The 20,800-nt window shown below is 44.3% G+C and overlaps 1 long non-coding RNA gene across 1 annotated transcript in view; it reads left to right on the top strand.

Annotated features, from left to right (window-relative positions):
• Positions 1-20,800, top strand: part of LOC101132721 (uncharacterized) — a 189,894-nt gene that overhangs the window by 5,907 nt on the left and 163,187 nt on the right. Inside the window, exons 2-4 of the long non-coding RNA XR_008669348.2 lie at positions 770-898; positions 1,734-1,935; positions 3,114-3,277. This is a non-coding gene — a long non-coding RNA (uncharacterized lncRNA). The remainder of the gene's footprint in view (positions 1-769; positions 899-1,733; positions 1,936-3,113; positions 3,278-20,800) is intronic.

Raw genomic sequence — 20,800 nt, 5'->3', positions numbered from 1 at the left:
GTCTTTGATGATGGTGATGTACAGATGGGTTTTTGGTGTGGATGTCCTTTCTGTTTGTTAGTTTTCCTTCTAACAGAGAGGACCCTCAGCTGCAGGTCAGTTGGAGTACCCTGTCGTGTGAGGTGTCAGTGTGCCCCTGCTGGGGGGTGCCTCCCAGTTAGGCTGCTCGGGGGTCAGGGGTCAGGGACCCACTTGAGGAGGCAGTCTGCCCGTTCTCAGATCTCCAGTTGCATGCTGGGAGAACCACTGCTCTCTTCAAAGCTGTCAGACAGGGACATTTAAGTCTGCAGAGGTTACTGCTGTCTTTTTGTTTGTCTGTGCCCTGCCCCCAGAGGTGGAGCCTACAGAGGCAGGCAGGCCTCCTTGAGCTGTGGTGGGCTCCACCCAGTTCGAGCTTCCCGGCTGCTTTGTTTACCTAATCAAGCCTGGGCAATGGCGGGCGCCCCTCCCCCAGCCTCGCTGCCGCCTTGCAGTTTGATCTCAGACTGCTGTGCTAGCAATCAGCGAGACTCCGTGGGCGTAGGACCCTCCGAGCCATGTGTGGGATATAATCTCGTGGTGCACCGTTTTTTAAGCCGGTCGGAAAAGTGCAGTATTCGGGTGGGAGTGACCCGATTTTCCAGGTGCCGTCCGTCACCCATTTCTTTGACTCAGAAAGGGAACTCCCTGACCCCTTGCGCTTCCCAAGTGAGGCAATGCCTCGCCCTGGTTCGGCTCGCGCACGGTGCACACACCCACTGACCTGCGCCCACTGTCTGGCACTCCCTAGTGAGATGAACCCGGTACCTCAGATGGAAATGCAGAAATCACCCGTCTTCTGCGTCGCTCACGCTGGGAGCTGTAGACCGGAGCTGTTCCTATTCGGCCATCTTGGCTCCTCCTGTAACAATTTCTTGAGGTAGGTAGTGCTAGGACTAGCTCCATTTTTGTAGATGGGAAAACTAAGGCTGAGAAAGCATAGGTTATTTGTTTAGGATCTTGAAGAAATAAAATGGCTGAGCTGAAGTTTGAAATCAGATCGTTGTGGCCCCAAATTCCCTTGGGGCCGAGGAATAAAATGATACCACTGTGATTGAAAGCTAACAAACCTATACCAATGATGTATTGATAAGGTGCTGTTTCACTGAGAAAAAACTCAGTGACCAGTGCAATCAAAAACACACAGTAAAGGGACAAGACTAGTCCTCTTGTGGGTAAGAAATAGGATTCTTGACATGTCTACACTGTTTGTGAAAGTGAATATATTTGTGATTTTGTTCCAGAAATTACTAGGGTTTTTTTTTCTTTTAACTGATAGAACAGAGAAGGTTCTGAATAAATGCTAGCAACTGTTTTTGGGGAGCAAAGTACAGGTAGTGTGATGTGGTGACCTTGGTTGTAGTTGTTACCAGTGGGGGGTGTCCAGGTTCTTGGCATCTTGGACAAAGAATTGGACAAAACACACAAAGCAAGGAAAGAATAAAGGAACCAAAGCAGAGATTTATTGAAAATGAAAGCACACTCCACAGGGTGGGAGCGGGCCAAGCACAGGGGCTCAAGACCCCCGTTACAGAATTTTCTGGGGTTTAAATATGCACTAGAGGTTTCCATTGGTTACTCAGTGTACACCCTATGTAGATGAAGAGGAAGAAGCAAAGTTACAAAGAAGTTACAAAGTCATTTACTCAGTGTATGCCCTGTGTAAATGGAGAGGGTATTTCCTGTCATAGCTGAAGTGTTTCCATTTGATTTAGTTCTAGGAAGTCAGCATGAATCGGCTTTATGTTCCCTGCCTCCAGACCCTATTCTCCTGCCTCACAGGGAGTGACCTTACAGAAAGGCATTTTTTTTTTTTTAATTGGAAGTTTCTTTCAAACTCTGCCTGCTTTTAGATGGCTCCTCTTGGAACTATGCCTCAACATCTCTCCTGATACTTGGATGTTTTTCCTCTGACTGGTGAGACCTCCATCTCTGATCCCATCTGCAGTCATTTGGGTGCAGTTCAACCCACAGGATTAGAAAAATCTGTGGCCGGACCAGTGAGATCTGGCCTGGAGTGCTGGTCAGTGACTTCTGTGACTGACCATCCCCTTGGGACGGACAGACCCTGGGTCTCTTCACCCTCCCCTCTCCTTTCCTGGAGAAGCCAGCTCTTTCAGGTTGGGCTGCTTCCTAGAATTTCTTGGTTTACTTAGTTCCAAGTGAGGTGGGAGGTGGAAAAGGGGGCAGCTTCCAAGTTCTCCTGGGGAGAGCAAACTCAGGGCCATATCATCATTTCACCACAGACAACCACTCACGGAATTTTTCCTGATGTCTGTGTGGTTCTCAAGTTTCCCAACCTGTTCACCCTGAACACTTGGAGTTGGCTTTTGAGCTCAGAGAAAATACTCGCTGTTGCCAGGCCACCAGTTTAGCCTTGGGGAGCGATGACTAAATAAATAAGGGGACCCCTCCCCCAATCTTGTTAGTTTACTTCATAGATAGGACTTTCCACTAATGCTGCCCAGAAAGCCCACAGAAAGGACTGTGGGCAGTGGCTGCTGTGGCTGTGCATGGCAGCTGGGGACTCCTTACCCTGATCCATTTAAGTCACACTATGATTGATGATCAGAATGGAAGAAAAACAACTGCAGATGGATAGTCAGTGGGGCAACCAAAAACCAACACAGCCTGTTCCTGGTGTCTGCCCTTGCCTGACGTTGAGGGGGCACTTGAAGTAGTACAGTGATTAAAAGCATGGGTTATGGAGTCAGAAAAATCTGGGTTCAAACCCCAAGAGCAGCACTTAATGATTGGGAGACTTTGACTAGCTTTGTATCATTCTTCTGAGCCTTAGATCCTTGAGGGTGGTGGGGATAATAATACCTTCCTCTTAGTGTTGTTCTGGGGATTAAATGAGATAATACAGGGGGAAGTACTTACAGCAGAGCCTGGCAAATAACCAGTGCTCCATCAGTTGCAGCTCCATCACAGCTATTTGTTGGCTGTGATGATTTTGCAATTATGTGAAATACTCAGCACAGTATCTGGCACAGAGGAAATAATAAATGGTAGCTGTTTCATAGGATTATGGAATGTCAGGGTTGGAAGGAATCTTGTCGAAGCCAAATTACTTTTATCTTCTCCTTTTACAGATGAAGATCCTGAATACCAAAGAGGGCCGCTGACAGGCCCAGGAGTATACTTCTAGCACCTAGCAGAGAGAGGCTTCACTACATCATGCTTCCTGACATCTCTCCCTTTGAAGAGCAGTCAGACTCCTGCTTTGCTCTTCAGACTTAATTTGGGGGTTTAACAGGTGAGGTTGCTGGGGGAACTCTTTTACAACATCTCTCTGAAAGAATCCGGGCTGCCAGTTTCATTTGGTTTGGGTGTCAGTAGCATGATGGAAAGACAAAAAAACACAACTTGACATCTGCAGAAATGGGTTCAAATTTTACCTGCAACTCACCAATTCTGTGGCCTTGGTTCAGCAATTAAACTCCCTAAAATTCAGTTTTTTCTTTGTAAAATGGGGTTATGAACAGTACCTACTTCAAAATGTGTTTGTGAAGATTAAAAAAGTTAACATAAAGAGTTTAGAAGAGTGTCTGGCATATTGTGCTCAATAAGTGTTTATTTATTTATTGCTGAATAAACCAGTAATTTAATTAGTATTAATAATTAGCTATTACTAATTAAACTAGTATAATGTAGTAATAAATTATTACTAAAGATCAGGTTGCAAAGACTTAGTGCTTAGGAACTCATTTCCTGCCTCCAGCCAATTTTGTGCCTCAGTGACAGTGTTGGTGGCCTTGGTCACAAGACAAGGGGGAGGCAGAGCTGCCTGCAGGTAGAGGGTTAACACAGGAGCTACCAGAATCCACGGGACAGCAGGGGATTGGTTTGGAATCCTGGTGTGGATTTGGGGTACAGATCCGGAAGCCTGGACTTTCTCTGTGGCTGGTGGCCTTGAGAGACACGTGTTACATCATTCTTGTTATTTATTTTTTTGTCACTGGAGCAAAGCAGAGGCTTTTCTTGGTTCAATCAGGAGTCATGAGCAAGGACAAGTAGAGAAGCTGAGCAGCTGTCGGGAGAATTCAGGCTGGAGTGGGCTCAGTGCCCAGGCCTTGCAGCCTGAGCTAGGGAGGAACACATCGAAATGTGACATCTGCTGCCCAAGCTCCCCCTGACGCCCACCCCCTTCCTTGTCCAGCTGCTCAGGAGAAGGGAGGAAGCTAGCATTTTCCCATTGCCATTGTATACCTGACAAGTTCATTAATCTTAGCTTATCTTATCCTCATGACCTCTCAAGCTGGTTATCATTTCTTTTTTATGGAAAAGGAAAAGGAAGAGGAAGAGGAGATTCAGAAGTGCCCAAGGGCACACATGGGGGCAGAGCCAGCATGCAAGCCCAGAGTCTTGGACTCTAAAACCCATGTTCCTTTCACGGCACTTGATAGTTCTTGTGGACCCAGCCAAGATATCACTGGCAGCATCTGGTTTATCATGAATCTGTGCAGTGTATGGCCAGAGGAGACAGAAATAAACCCAGAGGCAGGTGGCTCCTGGCATTAATGGCCTGAAGAAAAGAGAAGTCCAGGCCCAAGACTCCTTCCTAGTTTGCATATCCTTCCCTCCCCTGCTACCTCCCCACTTCACCTTCCTGCCCCTAATGCCCTGGACCAATCCTTGACCTGGAGAGGGCAGCTTGTCCTGGTGCCAGCCCAGCATGCTCAGGCCTAACAACAATAGCTGGAAGGGCCTCTTGGAGCAAGTACTTCCTGAAGTGCCCAGAACAGCCACTGTCCTTGCGGCTCAGGAACAATCACAGCCCACGCCAGCTTCCGTGCTCCATTTCAGAGCCTCCAGCACTCTCAGTGGAGCCCCTGCGCCTGCTGTTGCAGGTTCCAAGCTTCAGGAGAGACAGGTAGACAAGGAGTCCAGGAGGCTACCCCTCAGACTGCTCAAATGCCTGCGGTTTAGGAGGACCTCAAGTTTTTTTTTTTTTTTTTCTTAAAGTAAAGTTGGAAGAAAAATCTGGATAGTCATTGTCCTTTACCCTTCCTGTAAACCAGTGGCCTCCTCCTTCATCTTTGTTCTTCTGTCATCTTTCTTTGGGCTTTGAAAACAAAGAGGGAGAAAAAGAAAACCACAAGTAAAAATTTAATTCTGGAATAACATTATACGCTTGACTCTTCATTCAGCAACACTGAATGAGGCCTGCTATGTGTAACCACTTTGGGGTACAAAAAACTATTCAAATTTATTCACTTATTTATAAATGTATCTGGTCATTTCACAGTAATGATAGAGCCCCTGCCAAGCTGCAGGCATTGTAGATACAGAAATGCCTGGGTAGCTTGGACCCTGTCCTGTGCAGCTTCAAGTCAAGGGTGGGAGGTGGACAGAGAACCTGTAGTTGAAATACCCAGTTTATGTGCTGAGTGCTGGGAAGGGGAAGCACAGGGTGATGGGGTAGCACACACAGAAGGGGCAGCTGACCCTGACCAAGAATCCTGGAGGATGGATAGGAGGGAGCCCAAGGGAAAGTGAGGTTAGGTGGAGTAGGCGAATGCATAGGAAGAGACATTGACATTTGAGAAGGCTGGAGGTGAAAAACAATGCATATTTTGCATTAAATATAAAGGAGGTTCATGTGGCTGGATTGCGAAAGGAACAATAATCTCTAGTTGTCAGGAGTCCAAGCTCTGGATCCAGTCGGCCTGGGTTAGAATCTTTGTTGGGCCGCTTATTACTGTGTGTCCTTGGTGAAGCTATTAATGCTTCTGCAACTCAGTTCTCTTATCTGAAAAATGGAGAGGATGAAAATAATAGTACCTACTTCATAGGTTGTGGCAAAAATGAAAATGAGCAAATATGCATGAAGTACTAGAACCATAGCTGGCATGCAGTAAGTAAGGGCTTTAGAAGTGTCACCTATGATTAGGTGAGTAGTAGGGGACAGGAGGCTTGGACAAGCAAGGAAGTTAGTTCCACACACCTGTAATGCCTGTGGGCCATGCATTAGCAAACCAAGCAGAATCAGAAAGACCCAGCTGCTGACTGCAGGGAACTTGCAGTATTGACTTGTTAAAAACTTGGACCTTGGAATCAGAGAGACCTGCCTTCCAACCTGTCTCATCTGTGTAGTCATAGGCAGATTATTTGCCCTCTTTGAGCCTTCTTCTTTTCATCTGTAAAATGGGCATAATGATAGTATATTCTTTATAGAGTTGGGGTGAGGATTGGTGAGACCATATGTGTGTGTGTATGTGTGTGTGTGTGTGTGTAGTCTCTCTGTATATAAAAACACATATAATGTGAATATATATATATGTGTATATATAAAATAGTGCTAGCAAAATAGTAGCTATTATGACAATCAGGGTAGGAGATGACAGGGAAATAACCATAATACAGGGAGAATATTTTATAATAATCAGGATGGTGACGCCCTTAGACACGGTGGCTACAGGCTCTCAGTGGTTTCCCATAGCTCTAAAATAAAGATGTACTTAGCTCACTGGCTTCATCTATCTTCATTTTCTCTGCTCTCTCTACTTCATCTACCCCACTTTGTGCTACACTGCCTAGATGTTCCTGCTCCCCAGACCTACAGATTCCAGGTGAAACATCATTCACTAGCAGAAGCTTTTCTTGAACCCCAAATGGGGTCAAGTTTATGTCCCCCACTAGATACTCTCACAGTATCCTTTATTTTGATTAGTGTCTGTTGTCCATCTAGACTATAAGCTTCATAAAGTCAGGGGTCATATCTTTTTTACTTATTGTTGTCTCTCCATCAATTATTATGGTCCCCATATTAAGAAACCAATAAATATTTACTAAATACGTAAACACAAATGCAGCTAAGATTGAACTTTTATAAAGGGAGAAGCTGGAACCTGCTCCACTTCCACTCAGAGAACACAATTTTCCAGGGCCCTCTGCAGATTCCAAGACCCCATTTCTTTGCCTGAACAGCAGTGTAACTGATATGTCACACTGTAATGAACCAGAGGGCTGATTAAGAGCTTATGTAAATGTTGGGACTTTTGGCAGCATTCATTTCCCTCTGATTTTGGTATGACTCAAAGCATGGGAATTTTTCAAAAGAGAGAGCTTTCAGAAAATACCCACACCCAACGGTGGAAACCTTAGAAGAACACAGTGCAGAGGAACGTTCCTCAGCGAGGGATTAAGGGACTCTCAGCAGGTTTTCAAAGGCATATGGAGACAAGATGTCAGTGTGAGCTTGTTTCTCTGACAGAATCTGAAACGCTTTTAACCAGCAAGTTACCAAGAGGCTTTTAAGTGAAGAGGCTAATGTTGTAGGTTTATAAATAAATGGATGTTTGTGGTGACTTCTTTGTAGTTCATGTGACAGGGAGAACATCAGGGAGGGGAGATTATGCCTTGTATTAACAGGTAAATTGCTTTTTCTGCCTCTTGGTTAGGTGAGCAGGAGGACAGAGTGCCCTGGGTAAGGAATCGGGAGACCCCCCTTTTCTTTTCAACTGATCCTGGCTTTCCCTGTGATAAGCAGTGTGACCATGGACAAGATATTAACTGTTCTCTGCCTCAGTTTCCTCATCTGCCCAATGAGATTTATAACGCCTTGTCAAATTTTTATAAAATTAACTTGTAATACTGGTGGCTAAAACTTACTGAGCACTTAATATATGTCAGCCCCATATGAACTCGGTCAATCTTCACAACCACCCGTGAGATGGATTACTACTATTACCCCTACTTTATAGAAGAGAAAACTGAGGCACAGACACTCTAAATACCTTGTCCAACGTCACAAAGCTGGTAAGTAGTGGCACTGGGATTTGAACCTAGGCTACCTGGCTCTGGAACCAGATTTAATGACTGTGCTCTATGCTACTGCCTTTCTAAGTAGAGAGGGCCTTCTTAAAGGCCTTAAGAAGAATAAAGCCCGCTGGCTGGTTGGCTGGGCAGGATCTCAACAGAAAGTCTGCAGAGGAAAGGAGAAGATAGAGTGTCTACCAAGGGGAGACGTAATGGGTAATCATCTCTAGAAGGGGAGCTTTACCTTTTTATGGCTAGTATGGGAGAATGAGAGTGCTTAGACCTTGGGCTTGGAGACAGATATGGGCTTGAATCCATGTTTGGTCACTTAATATGTAACTTTTGGGGTAAATTACTAATCTGATCTGAGTTTCACAGCTCACCTTAAAGACAGAGCTATCAAGGTTACAGGATGTTGTGTGGATTATGTGAGAACATGTCAGGCATATGGTGCTCAACGAGTTTCTCCCTTCCCCTTTTTAACATGGTCCCCCCAAAATGAATTTATCTGGTGTCAATCACACTTTGAAACTGGTTTGGGATATGTTTATTCTCTGGGCTGCATTTTACATTGATAGTGTTTTTTCGGGTCAGGGTAATTGATAGGTTTTTGGGGTTCACTCCCACACTCACATTTGTCTTCCAATGGGCAATTTTCTTGTCCTTTGGTGTGAGGCACATAGCCATTTCAGAGGAGGTTTTAGCCTTGTTGAGGATAGGGTCTCAGCCCCATCCCAGTGATGAACTGGAAATGGACAGGAAACATAAGGACACTGGATTCCATACACTTTTCCTGGGTACCATTTCTGTGCTGGACCCAGGGGGGTTGGTTGTTCAACCAGGAAGCCAGCTGGCTAGTTGGCTGTGGTCTCAGCTGAGGGGGACTTGAAGACATGACAAGAACTTCCTATCAAGGAAGTGGGGAGCCAGGAGAGTCAGCAGACAAACCCATGCCAGAGTCTATGAGGGCTGCTTGGACTCATACTCCAGAGAGTCCAGAGGCAAAGTCCAGTAAGGTCGGGAGAGATGGGGATTACACATAAAATCTTAAAAGCTGGATTGCATCTGGAAAAGGCCACAGTGCAAGTTCTGGATACGTCCAGGTAAATAGGTACAATCTGGATTTAAGGAAAAGAGGGTACATTGTGTGTGCGAGTGCCAGGTGATTTCAAATTAGGTGTCATATTAGGCATTGAAAGATAGCCAGATAAAACCTAGCATTCCCTGGCAACACCACAAGGGGGCAGACATTCAGGTGGGAGGGTTATGTTATAACAGGAAGAAACATTGATTTTGGTTCTTAGTCCCTTCTTAGCTCGCAATAATAGCAGTTGCATGTATTGAACACTTACTATGGGTCACAGACTGTGAGCATGCAATCTCCTTTAATCTCCGCAGCAAAAGTATAATATTAAGACCTATTTTTCCATCTTTTTTTTTTCTTTCTTTGAGACAAGTTCTCGCTCTGCTGAACAGGCTGAATGCAGTAGTGCCATCATAGCTCACTATAGCCTCGAACTCCTAGGCTCAAGTGATCCTCTTGCCTCAGCCTCCTCAGTATCTGGGACTACAGGAACATGCCAACACATCTGACTAACTTTTAGTTTTTTCAGTAGAGATGAGGTTTCACTACGTTACCTGGGCTGATCTGAAACTCCTGGGCTTAAGTGATCCCCTGCCTGGGCCTCCCAAAGTGTTGGGATTATAGGTTTGAGCCACTGTGGCCAGCCAGATTCTCTTTTATTGGACAGGAAACTATAAGCCTTGATCCATATCCACAAGATATTGATGTTGCCATGACCACAGAATGATAGAATATCAGAAACATCCCTCTGATCAGTCCTGTCCTCATCTTCTCTACCAAGTTTAGGCCAAGTCTGGGGGCCTGAAGGCCAGTTTTGGGGTTTGCTCAGTTGTAGAAGGCTGTAGAAGGTGGCCCATCTACTCACTCACTCACTATATGTTAGTTGAGGTGCCCACTATGTGTCAGAGAATGTTCTTGACATAGGTGACGAGATAGACCCTGCTCTTACAGACCTTGCAGTCATAGGAGTGACCAAATTACCAGTGTGATAAGCTCTTTTGTTAAGGAAGTAGCAGGTGTTATAGGGACTCATAAACGGAGCACCGCTTATATAAATAAGAGGAGACTTCCTGAAAGAAGTAACAACTAAACTACATACACGGAGTCAAGCTTTGCATGAAAGGTGCCATCAAGGCTTAACATTCAAAGGGCATGGTCATATTCACTGTATACATTGGCATGGAGCAGAAATTTGAAACAAAAATGAAAAAGTATAATTAAAAACCTAGGCTTAAAATTTAAAAAAAAAATATATGTATGTATATATATAAAACAGAGCCCTTGTCTGCCATCTCTCTCACCCTCAGCACTGTGCAAACCCATCTGGGTATTGTTCAGTTCTTTGAATGCTGCTTGACACTGACAAACAAGAGGGCATTAAAAGGGGAGGTCACAGCTGGGCGCGGTGGCTCATGCCTGTAATCCCAGCACTTTGGGAGGCCAAGGCGTGTGGATCACCTGAGGTCAGGAGTTCGAGACCAGCCTGACCAACATGGCAAAACCCTGTCTCTACTAAAAATACAAAAATTAGCTGGGCCTGCTGGTGGGTGCTTTTAATCCCAGCTACTTGGGAGGCTGAGGCAGGAGAATCACTTGAACCTGGGAGGTAGAGATTGCAGTGAGCTGAGATCACGCCACTGCATTCCAGCCTGGTCGACAAGAGCAAAACTCAATCTCATAAAAAAAAAAAAAAAAAAAAGGAGTTCACCAAGAAGTGGAGAGATTTGAAGCATTATAATGCAAGAAATTGGTTGCATTTTGAAGGGTACACAGTGAGGCAGGGGCATAGCAAGAGGAAACCTCACTTCTTGTCTGGGCTACAGTAGCCCTCCATCTTCCTCCTCTTTACACACACTCCAGATGAAATACCCTATATGATGACTCAGAGTCATTAATAACATGACCACTTGTGCAGCCCAAAGATTAGACAGCCAAAAGCCAAGAGTCTGTTGTGTTGAAGTGGCTCTGGGTGGGAAACATTCTCCCCAGAGACTGGGGCAGGGTATGACTTGCCAGGGGAGGGTTTGCAGAATGTTTAGACTGTGACTCATGAAGGTCTTAGATGAATAAATAGCTCTCTTTCTGCTGTGACTGTTGACAGGGCTGGTGACAGCTTACCTTTGCAGTTGCCAAGGAGAATCTCACTCTGATTTTTGACAAGTTCAATTTTCCTAACCAGCTGGGGTCTCCAGAACGGCCACCATGAATAAAGGCCTGGCCAAATATAAAGGGCAATGAAGCAATAGGTAATATTTGGAGGTAGGAAATCTGAAGTGCAAACATCTCCACCCAGCCAAGGAAGAGTCATCATTGGGAAGGGAAGATTAAAGGAAGAAAGTTTTCTGCTTTCTGGATTGGGAAAACAATATCTTGCATCTTCGTGTGGCTAGTTGGCCATTTTATTAATAGTCTTAGAGCTTCATAATCCTGGTGAGAAGAAAGATAGTCCTATTTCTGGAAACATCTATATAATTTAAAATCTATTTGGCGATAAGTAATAAAACCCTGACTGATAGTGGCCCACACCGTATCACTTTGATTATCTCACATAATAGGAAGTCTGGAGGTAAGTAGTCTAAAGTGAGAACAGCAGTTCCACAGTATTATTGAGTTGACAGACACTTTTTCATCTCCATATTTATGTAGGTCATTGATTCTTCTGCCTGTTTCTCATGGTTTCAAGATGGCTGCCGTGTCTCCAGATATCACAACAGTATTCAAAAGTAGACAGGTGACAAGGAGTGGGAGTGTGGAGTGGCAAAAGATCCTTTTCTTGGAATGACTATGTCATTTTATCAGTGAGGAAACAGAAGTATCCCAGAAGCCCTCCCAGCTGATTCACTCTTATACCTAAATGACCAGAATATTATTGACCAGAACTGGGTCCCATGACTGCCCTTAGATGCAAGGGAGCCTGGAAAAGTGAGTGTCTGGCAAATGTTAATGAAATAGTCATGACTGACTTAGGTCAATCATGATTTAACCCCCACCAACCCAGGGCTGGCACTTTTCTGTCTTGAATAAAGCTAATGTTTTGTTGGTAAGGAAGAAGGTTGTTGGGGATGGGGCCTGTTTCTACCGCATGCCTTTGGAAAGCTAGTCCAACATTATACTATGATAATACATCATTAGTACAAAATAAAAAACTAGAAATAGAGATGTGAATTTGCAGGATTTTCAAGGCATGAAGGTCTTTGAGAGCGTGATGGACTCCAAAGACTGTCAGTATGTGCTAATAGAAGATTGCAGAGAAAAATAACAAGTCACTTAACACACCCATTGTTGTACTCACCCCTTAAGGCCCAAGCCAACTTTGCCTGCTTGTGAATCTTCCCATCCCTTGCAGGTAGAGCTAGCCCGTCCCTCCTCTTTGCTCCCATTGCACTTTTCACATACCTTGATTATACGAATCACCAGCTTGAATTCAGAATCAACAGGTATTTATTGTGTTCCTATTCTGTCCTGGCCCCATGCTTGGTATCTCTCTGTGTCAGTTTAGAGTAGACCTTCCATGGCTTCCCCTTGTAATCAGGTAATGGACATTCAGGGATAGTAAACTCAAGTGAATTTTAAACTTAGCTCGCAAGGCCCTTTGTAGCCACTCTGGTTTACTTCTCTTATCTCAACTATCCTGACCACCATCTCTTTAAACCCTGTGTTTCATCCATTCTCTTGACTCATGGAAGCTATCCATTTCTTCTCTCCCTGCTATTCCTTCTACAAAAAAACAATATTCTTTTCTTCTATGCCTGGTCAGTTTTCACTTATCTTTCACGCCTTATTTTAGATGTCATTTCCTGGAAATGAGCTAGGTAGGACTGAGCTAGGTAGCCTTTGTCTGTGATCTGTCTTGCCATCTTAGTCTGCTTGCATTGCTATCAAAGAATAACCAAGGCTGGGTAATTTATAAAGAAAAGATGTTTATTTGGCTTATGGTTCTGCAGGCTGTACAAGAAGCATGGTACCAGCATCTGCTTCTGGTGAGAGCTTCAGGGAGCTTCCAATCATGGAGGAAAGGGAAGGGAAGATGGCTGTGCAGAGATCACATGGTGAGAAAGGAAGCAAGAGAGAGAGGTGAGAGGTGCCAGGGTCTTTTTTAGAAACCAGCTCTTGTGGGAATGAATAAAGCAAGATCTCATTTATTACCATGAGGAGTGGACCAAGCCATTGAGAGGGATCTGTTCCCATGACCCAAACACTTCCCATTAGACCCCACCTCCAACACTGGGGATCACATTTCAGCATGAGGTTTGGAGAGGTCAAACAAACCACAGAACCTGCCCTGCATATCATAATTCTAGTCACTGTAATGTAAGTGCCTGAGTTTCCCGGTGGTGGGACTGAGGTGCATTCATCCCTTCATTGCCAATGCATGGTACAGTGTCTGATCCATCCTGGGGGATATTTGTTGAGTGGCTGAGTGACAAAGCTTTTCATCAAATATTTAGTGCCGGATTATGCGTCAGAGCCCAAAGTTGTAGCCCTGCCTCAGAGGAGGAGGTTCCTGAGCACTCAGTGGGGCTGCAGTTGAGTAAACACTGGGCTTGTTGCCCTGTCATGGTGTGACCACAGAAAAAGCACATTCTATCTCTAGGCATAAGCATTATTCTTCTGGGGGAGAAAAAAGAGGAATTGGTTTTCAACTTTTTTTAAAAAAACAGGAAAAGTCACCTTTGTTTTCTTTCTCATATAAACGATCACACTGAAAAGCATCTCAAAAACATAGTGGAGATGATTTGCCTAACACAAGGGTATACTAAGTTGCTATTTCTGTCATAACAAATTACCACAAATTAAGTCGTTTAAAAGAACACACGATTGGACCGGGCGTGGTAGCTCATGCCTGTAATCCCAGCACTTTGGGAGGACAAGGCAGGCAGATCACTTGAGGCCAAGACTTTGAGACCAGCCTGGCCAACATGACCAGCCTTAGCCGGGCATGGTGGCACATGCCTGTGGTCCCAGCTTCTTGGGAGGCCAAGGCATGAGAATTGCTTGAACCCAGGAGGCAGAAGTTGCAGTGAGCCAAGATGGCGTCAGTGCATTCCAGCCTGGGAGACAGAGTGAGACTCTGTCTCAAAACAAAACAAAACACATGATTATCATTTTATAGTTCAACAGGTTAGAAGTCAGATGGGTTTCACTGGGCTAAAATCAAGATGTTGGCAGGACTGAATTCCTTTCTCGAGGTTCTGTGGTAGCAGCCTTTTTTTTTTTTTTTTTTTTGCCTTTTCCAGTTTCTAGACACTCCACTTTTGGGGCTCATGGCCCTTCCTCCATCATCAAAATTAGCAACATTGCATCTCTCTAATCATTCTTCCACAGTCACAGCTCCTGACCACAGCTGGGAAAGGTTCTTTATTTTCAAGGTCCTGTGTAATTAGATTGGCCCCACTTGGATAATCCTAGATAATCTCCCTGTCTCCCAGTCCTGAACTTAGTCATATCTGCAAAGTTCCTTTTGCCATGTAAGATAACATATCACAGATTCTAGAGGTTAGAACATGGACATCTTTGGGAGGCCATTATTCTGTCTACCACAGGGAGAAAGAAAAGTAAGATGGGTAGGGGCCTTTCTCTTTGACTTTCCCTTCTTGGACAGCCCTTGTGTCTGCAGTGGTCCTAGAAGCCCTAGAGCAGAGTTAAGACCTCACTGGTCTCTAAGATGTATTGTGGCTCTAATGAAAGGGCTAAATAGCTGTAGGACCTTGGAATGTTATTTATCTCTCCGTCTCTTTGTTTCAGTATCTGTAAAACAGGAAAAATTAGTCTATCTAGCTGATAGGGTTGTGCTGAGGTTATAGGAAACAATCTATGTGAAATACTTAGCCCAGTGCACGGCACACAGTAAACATTCAGGAAATGCTAGGTATTTTCATTACTAGGTGCCCTAGGGTCCCTTTCCATTCAAATAGCTGGCTCCATCATCCTAGTTTAAAACAGAGCTGCAACAGATGGAATGAGAACTGCTTTTCCTGGGTCATTTAGCCATCACAATGAACTTTTTTTTTTAAAGTTTCACTTATTTTCCCTAAAAAACAAAGCACATTTTTGTGCCTGTAGGGTTAAAAACTTCTTTTGTCCTTTTGAGCATCTATAAAATAATGGAAAATATGGTAGGTACCAATGAGAACCAAGAGGCTGGGTGACAGCAGAGTTCTGCTCTGACCAGAAGGCAGTGAGCAGGACCTGGTGTTTATTTAGGAACATATAAAGAGAGCTGAGGCTACAGCTGGGAGACAGTTTACGAAACACAAACACTAGGGAAGTTTACCAAATATTAGGCTTGAATTTTATAGCGTCTGGAAGAAGCATTGTATTCCAGAGGACAATAAAAATCTGGCCTTCTAAAGGTAAATAGTCCCTCATGTCACTTTTGAAGACAGGAATGTTCATGGGAGGGGTCCATTCCTGTTTGAGAGATGCAGGTCTTCCTTCTCTTGTCTCCAAAGCCTCTTGTGGCATCGTTGAGCTGGAGCTAAACAGAGCAGGGAGTGTCAATACCCTTAAGTGTGTACTCATCCTTTCTGATTCGATCATACCACTTGGGGGATTCTACCCTCATATGGAAACTCCAAATGTGGAAAAAACTTTATGCACAAAGATGCTTAGTGCAGCTTTATTAGTAATAGCCCTAGATGGAAAGCATCTGAAATTGTTTGTTGTTAGGGGAAGGTCTTGGCAAATTATGGCACATCTTGACAATCGAATAGAAGGTGGCCAATGCTTACAAGGAGCCTTGAAAGCATTACAATAACGGAAAAAATAGACACAGGATACACATTTGTATATTTAGTCTAATTTCTGTGTTGTTAGGAAATATATCAGAAAGTTATCTGTGGTTGTTCTCAGGTGTTTGGAGTAAAGGAAAATTTTCCCTTCCCCTTTTTATTACTATTTTTCTCTATTTTCCATCTTTTACAACTGAATGAATAACCTAGTGTTTAAACACCTTGGGTATGGAGGCTGCTGCCTGCGTTTGAACCCCGCCCCCTGCTGGCTGGCTGCTGAACCTTTCTGAGTCTCAGTATTCTCTTCTGTCTTGTGGGGGTAATAATCATTCCTACCTTGCAAGATGGATGTGAGCATGAAAGAGATAATCCAAGTGAAGGGCTTGACACAGCACTTTGCAGAGTAAGTGCTCATAAGATGCCAGCTGGTATTGTATTGCTATGTTCGGATTTCATAACTATTTCCAACAAATCTAAAAATCTTAGAGATGGGGCCAGGCGCAGTGGCTCACGCCTGTAACCCCAGCACTTTGGGAGGCTGAGGCAGGCAGATCATTCGAGGTCAGGTGTTCAAAACCAGCCTGACCAACGTGGTGAAACCCCGTCTCTACCAAAGATATTTTAAAAACTAGCCAGGCATGGTGGCTGCTGCCTGTAATCCCAGCTACTTGGGAGGCTGAGGCAGGAGAATCGCTTGAACCTGGGAGGTGGGGGTTGCCGTGAGCCAAGATCGTGCCATTGCATTCCAGCCTAGGCAACAAGAGTGAAACTCCGTCTCAAAGAAAAAAAATCTTAGAGATGGAAGGCATCTCAAATAGTCTGCGATTAGAGGAAGGACTTGGTAAATTATGGCACATCTTGATAATTGAATGGAAGGCAGCCAATTGCTCACAAAGAGCCTTGAATATCAAAAGAAACTACTACTCTCCTACCTTAATCAGTGAAAGACTTACTCCAAAGGTTTATCAAACAAACTTTCTTTTTCCTAGTTCTTAATCACTTATGGTATTTTGGAGAGCATCTACATAGTTAGCAGCTAAAGGCCTTCTGAATGAGAATACTCAGTTTTTCTCTTGGGAGAAAAATGTCTAAGACTGCAGCTGTCTCTTCAGTTGCTGACAATCCCTGCTCTTCTACCTTCTCTAAGCATCAGTTCCCGTTCCTCCCATTTTGGGAGGTCTCCCTAGATGATCATCTGTGTATCCACCAACTATGTATCAGTTTGGCTGCACGTAAAGAAAAGCTGACTAGAGCTGTGTAAAGGAGTGTGTTAGTCATTTATTGCTGCATAACGAATTATCACAAACGTCATGGCTTAATGCAACATGCATTGATTATCTCGAAGTTTCTGTGGATGAAGAGTCCAGGCAAGGTTTAATTGGGTCCTCTGCTCAGGGTCTCACCAGTTGTTATGAATGTGTCAGGTGGGCTGCATTCTTATATGGAGGCTTGGCTTGGGAAGAATCCACTTCCAAGCTCATTCAGATGGTTGGCAGAATGCATTTCCTTGCTGCAGTAGGACTAAGTGCCCTGGCTTCTTGCTGATTGGAGGCCAACTTCAGCTCCTAAAGGCCACTCACAGTTCCTAGAGGCCATTTGCAGTTCCTTGCCATGTAGGCTTTCCCGACAAGGCTGCTTACTTCATCAAGTCAGCAGGGAGAATCTCGAGAGTAAGCCTGCTAAGAAGAAGCTTTGCATAACATGACATAAGCAGCAGAGTCACATTCCGTCCCCTTTGCCACACTGGTTAGAAGCAAGTCACAGGCCCTACCTATATTCAAGGGGAGTGGAGCACATACAGACATGACCACCAGCAGGTGGGGATCATGGGGGCCACCTTAGAGTGTCCAGCACAACAAGGAAGGGTTTATTTTTTCATGGTGACAAGGAGCCCAGCACAGGCAGATTGGGGTGAGGGAACGTATCCATGGTGCTATCCATATTTCAGCCTCTTCTGTGTGTTTTGCCATTTTTCACCCCACTTTTTTTGTTTGTTTGTTTGTTTTTTGAGACAGAGTTTCACTCTTGTTGCTGAGGTTGGAGTGCAGTGGAGTGGTCTCGGCTCACTGCAACCTCTGCCTCCTGGGTTCAAGCGATTCTCCTGTCTCAGCTTCCCAAATAGCTGGAATTACAAGCACACACCACCACGCCTGGCTAATCTTTGTATTTTTAGTAAAGACGGGGTTTCACCATGTTGACCAGGCTGCTCTCAAACTCCTGACCTCAGGTAATCTGCCCGCCTCAGCCTCCCAAAGTGCTGGGATTACAGGCATAAGCCACCACGCCCGGCCCACCCTTTTGATCATAAAATGGTTCTTCTAAGCTTCACATCATCATCATTCAAAGAACTTCCAACAATAGATTCCTGGAAGCCCTACCCAGACACATGGCCCACTGGCTCTTGCATTTGTATCAGTGGGCCATTTCCACAGCAAAGACCATTGGAAAACACACACAGTTAATAAACAATATCCACTGTGACCCCAGCAAAAATGCCAAATATAGTTGGCATGTGTCTTTTGACCTTCAATACATGGGCACATGGGTTAACGCTTCCACTGAGGGCTGGCCTATGAATAAGTTACAAAGCTTGAATGAGAAAATGCATAAATAATCATTTGCACAGTGCCTGGCACATGACATCTTCTCAATCAATGTTGCCTCTTTTCACCATTCCCTACCTGCTCCCCGACAACTCTGACGCCTTTTTTTTTTTTCTGCGTCGCCCCTGCCTCTGGGTTTAAATGCTCCAAACACAGCAGCACCTCCAGAGTTAAGCACCCTGTCAGGCAGACAAGCCTGTATTTATGAGGGAGGAATGTAATAGCCCCAGCTGGAACCCTGCCAGGGGACTAGCAACTGCAACACCCTTATTTGCTCTGGGGAGGAGCAGCTTGGAAACTTTTTATGAGATTCCAGAAGCGGCAAGGTCATCAGTTTTATGGTCATCCCACTTCGTTTGTGAATACGGCCTTTGAATGATAATGTTTGGGTTCCTTGACACAAACAAGGCTAGTGTTAGCTCCGTTGGAATGGGAGACAATAAAATAAAATATATTCTGTTCCACGTGACTGCAAGGCGTTCTGAGTAATTTCAGACCCCAACAAACAACAACAAACCAGTTGTACATTCAGAGAGCTTGATTTTTAGATAGCCTCACTATAAAGCCCCTGTGTGTGTCTGAGGCAGGTAATCTGATTTGTCAGGTCACAAGCGAAGCAACATGTGTTTACTATCACACTCATTTCCCAGCCAGCTGCAAGTGTCTGAAGGAAAGCTCTTGGTCAGGCCTGTTTGCTGTGATAAAGTCAAGGCCAAGGAAGAGGGCTGCCTGCTCACCAGGCTCCATGTGTTCTTGTAAATAAGAACTACCCTCTCCAGTGACACCTGGGCATCTTTCTCTAATTGCTCACTGGACCGTGGCTTTTATTACAGTTGAATATTTACTAAGCTGAGCCCAGGAAACATTCAGCTTCCATTGTCTGGCTGGCTGCCACCGTCTGCTCTGCATTACAGTTGGCCATGGGTACAAGGTCAACCCATTTCTGGGTTTCTTTATTTTGGGCCAGCCACATGGCAGCAAAGACAGAGGCCAGCCTCTGTGTGTGTGTATGTATGTGTGTGTGTGTGTGTGTGTGTGGACTGAGGGGGAGTATGGGCAGAGGAGGCAGGAAGTGGTAGAAAGGCAGGAAGACACTTCATAAATGAATGAAATTCATTCTCCTTTACAGGCACAATTCCTGGTACCAAATACACTTTTGTTGAATGTTTGTTGAATGAACAAATGAGTGAATCTATTCATGTAACCAGCATTTATTGAATACCTACTGTTTGCCAGGTGCCTAAAGTCTGATGATAATGCATAACTTTACAAACAAGAGTTGTATTCTCCTGGAAAATGAATTCTGTTTGGGGAGTGAAGAGGATCAACAAATGAATGAGCGAGATGTAATTGACAAATGCCCTATGAAAAACAGGAGTCGGGGTGTGGAGGTGGAGGTGGAGGGGGCTGGGGATGGAGAGCTACTATAGATAGGAGACTTTCCTGAGGAGGTGATATTTGAGCTAAGACTTGAATGATGAGAGGGCACCAGTCATGAGATCTCTGGGAATGCATGTTCCTGGCAGAGACAGAACACATTTCTAGAAGGTGTAAGGAAGGCTGAAGCTGCAAGAGACAGGAAACTATAGCTTACACACTTCAGCTGAAGAGAGGGCTCATCTTTCCTTTAGAATGTGGGCAAAGATCAGGAAATTAAAAACAGAGGTATAAGGAGTAGGAGTAGGAGTAAGGAGTGGTGTTGGAAATAAGAAGTTAATAGAAAGTCTGCTTTCTGAGCAGGTGGCCCTCTACCTTTGCAATGGAACTCCTGGGAGCTAGGCTGTATCCCCAAGGCAGGCACATTGAAAGGCTATTCTCTAAAGAAATTGGATGGGCCTAGACAAATGACTTCCCCATTGAGGAGCTTAGGGGATCCCCCTGACTGATCATCCTACAGGGAAGCCTGCTAATCAGTCCAAGGCTCACTGGGGTACACAGAGCTCCCAAGCAGTCATTTATTCTTTGTAAATAATGACAATTAAGCTTCACTAGACAGATGAACAACACTTGCAATAAAAATGAATGAATAATGTTTCCACTTAGTAGACTGCTGACCTGTGAAAGTCTTGCTTAGGGCCTATCAGAGTTAGAGGGACCTGGGGAGTTAGGGAGGTCATTTGGCTTTCAGTTGCACAGAGGCCTAAAGCTTTCTAAGTTGGGCTTTTAACATTGTCTAGAAATGCACACATAGGTTTGAAAGAGGAAGATGTTCATAATTAAACCTATATGCCATTACTGAACAAAATGCCTACAGTATACTGTGAATTAACGTATTACATAAATCCTAAATTAACTTTTGAACAGCATAAGTACATAGCATGTATTTTTGAACATTAGAAGTATACCTTTGTTAAACACAAAAATTTAACACATATCATAATTTCAAAAACTATTTTGGCATATATATATTTTGTAATTTGCTACAAACCTCAAGGAATAGAAGTAGTCTGCCTGCATACCTGAATCATCTGGATCGAAGTTCAAATGTACCCCGAAGTGTCATTATATACTTGCAACAGCTTCTTAGATGATTTTCTCTTACCTATGACCAGTACCACTTGCATGCAAATTTGTCTAATTTATCATTCAGAAGTCCTTAT

Source organism: Gorilla gorilla, chromosome 9 (genome assembly GCF_029281585.2).
Source record: "Gorilla gorilla gorilla isolate KB3781 chromosome 9, NHGRI_mGorGor1-v2.1_pri, whole genome shotgun sequence".
Classification (NCBI taxonomy): Eukaryota; Metazoa; Chordata; class Mammalia; order Primates; family Hominidae; genus Gorilla; species Gorilla gorilla.
This window is presented reverse-complemented; position numbering and strand designations above follow the sequence as displayed.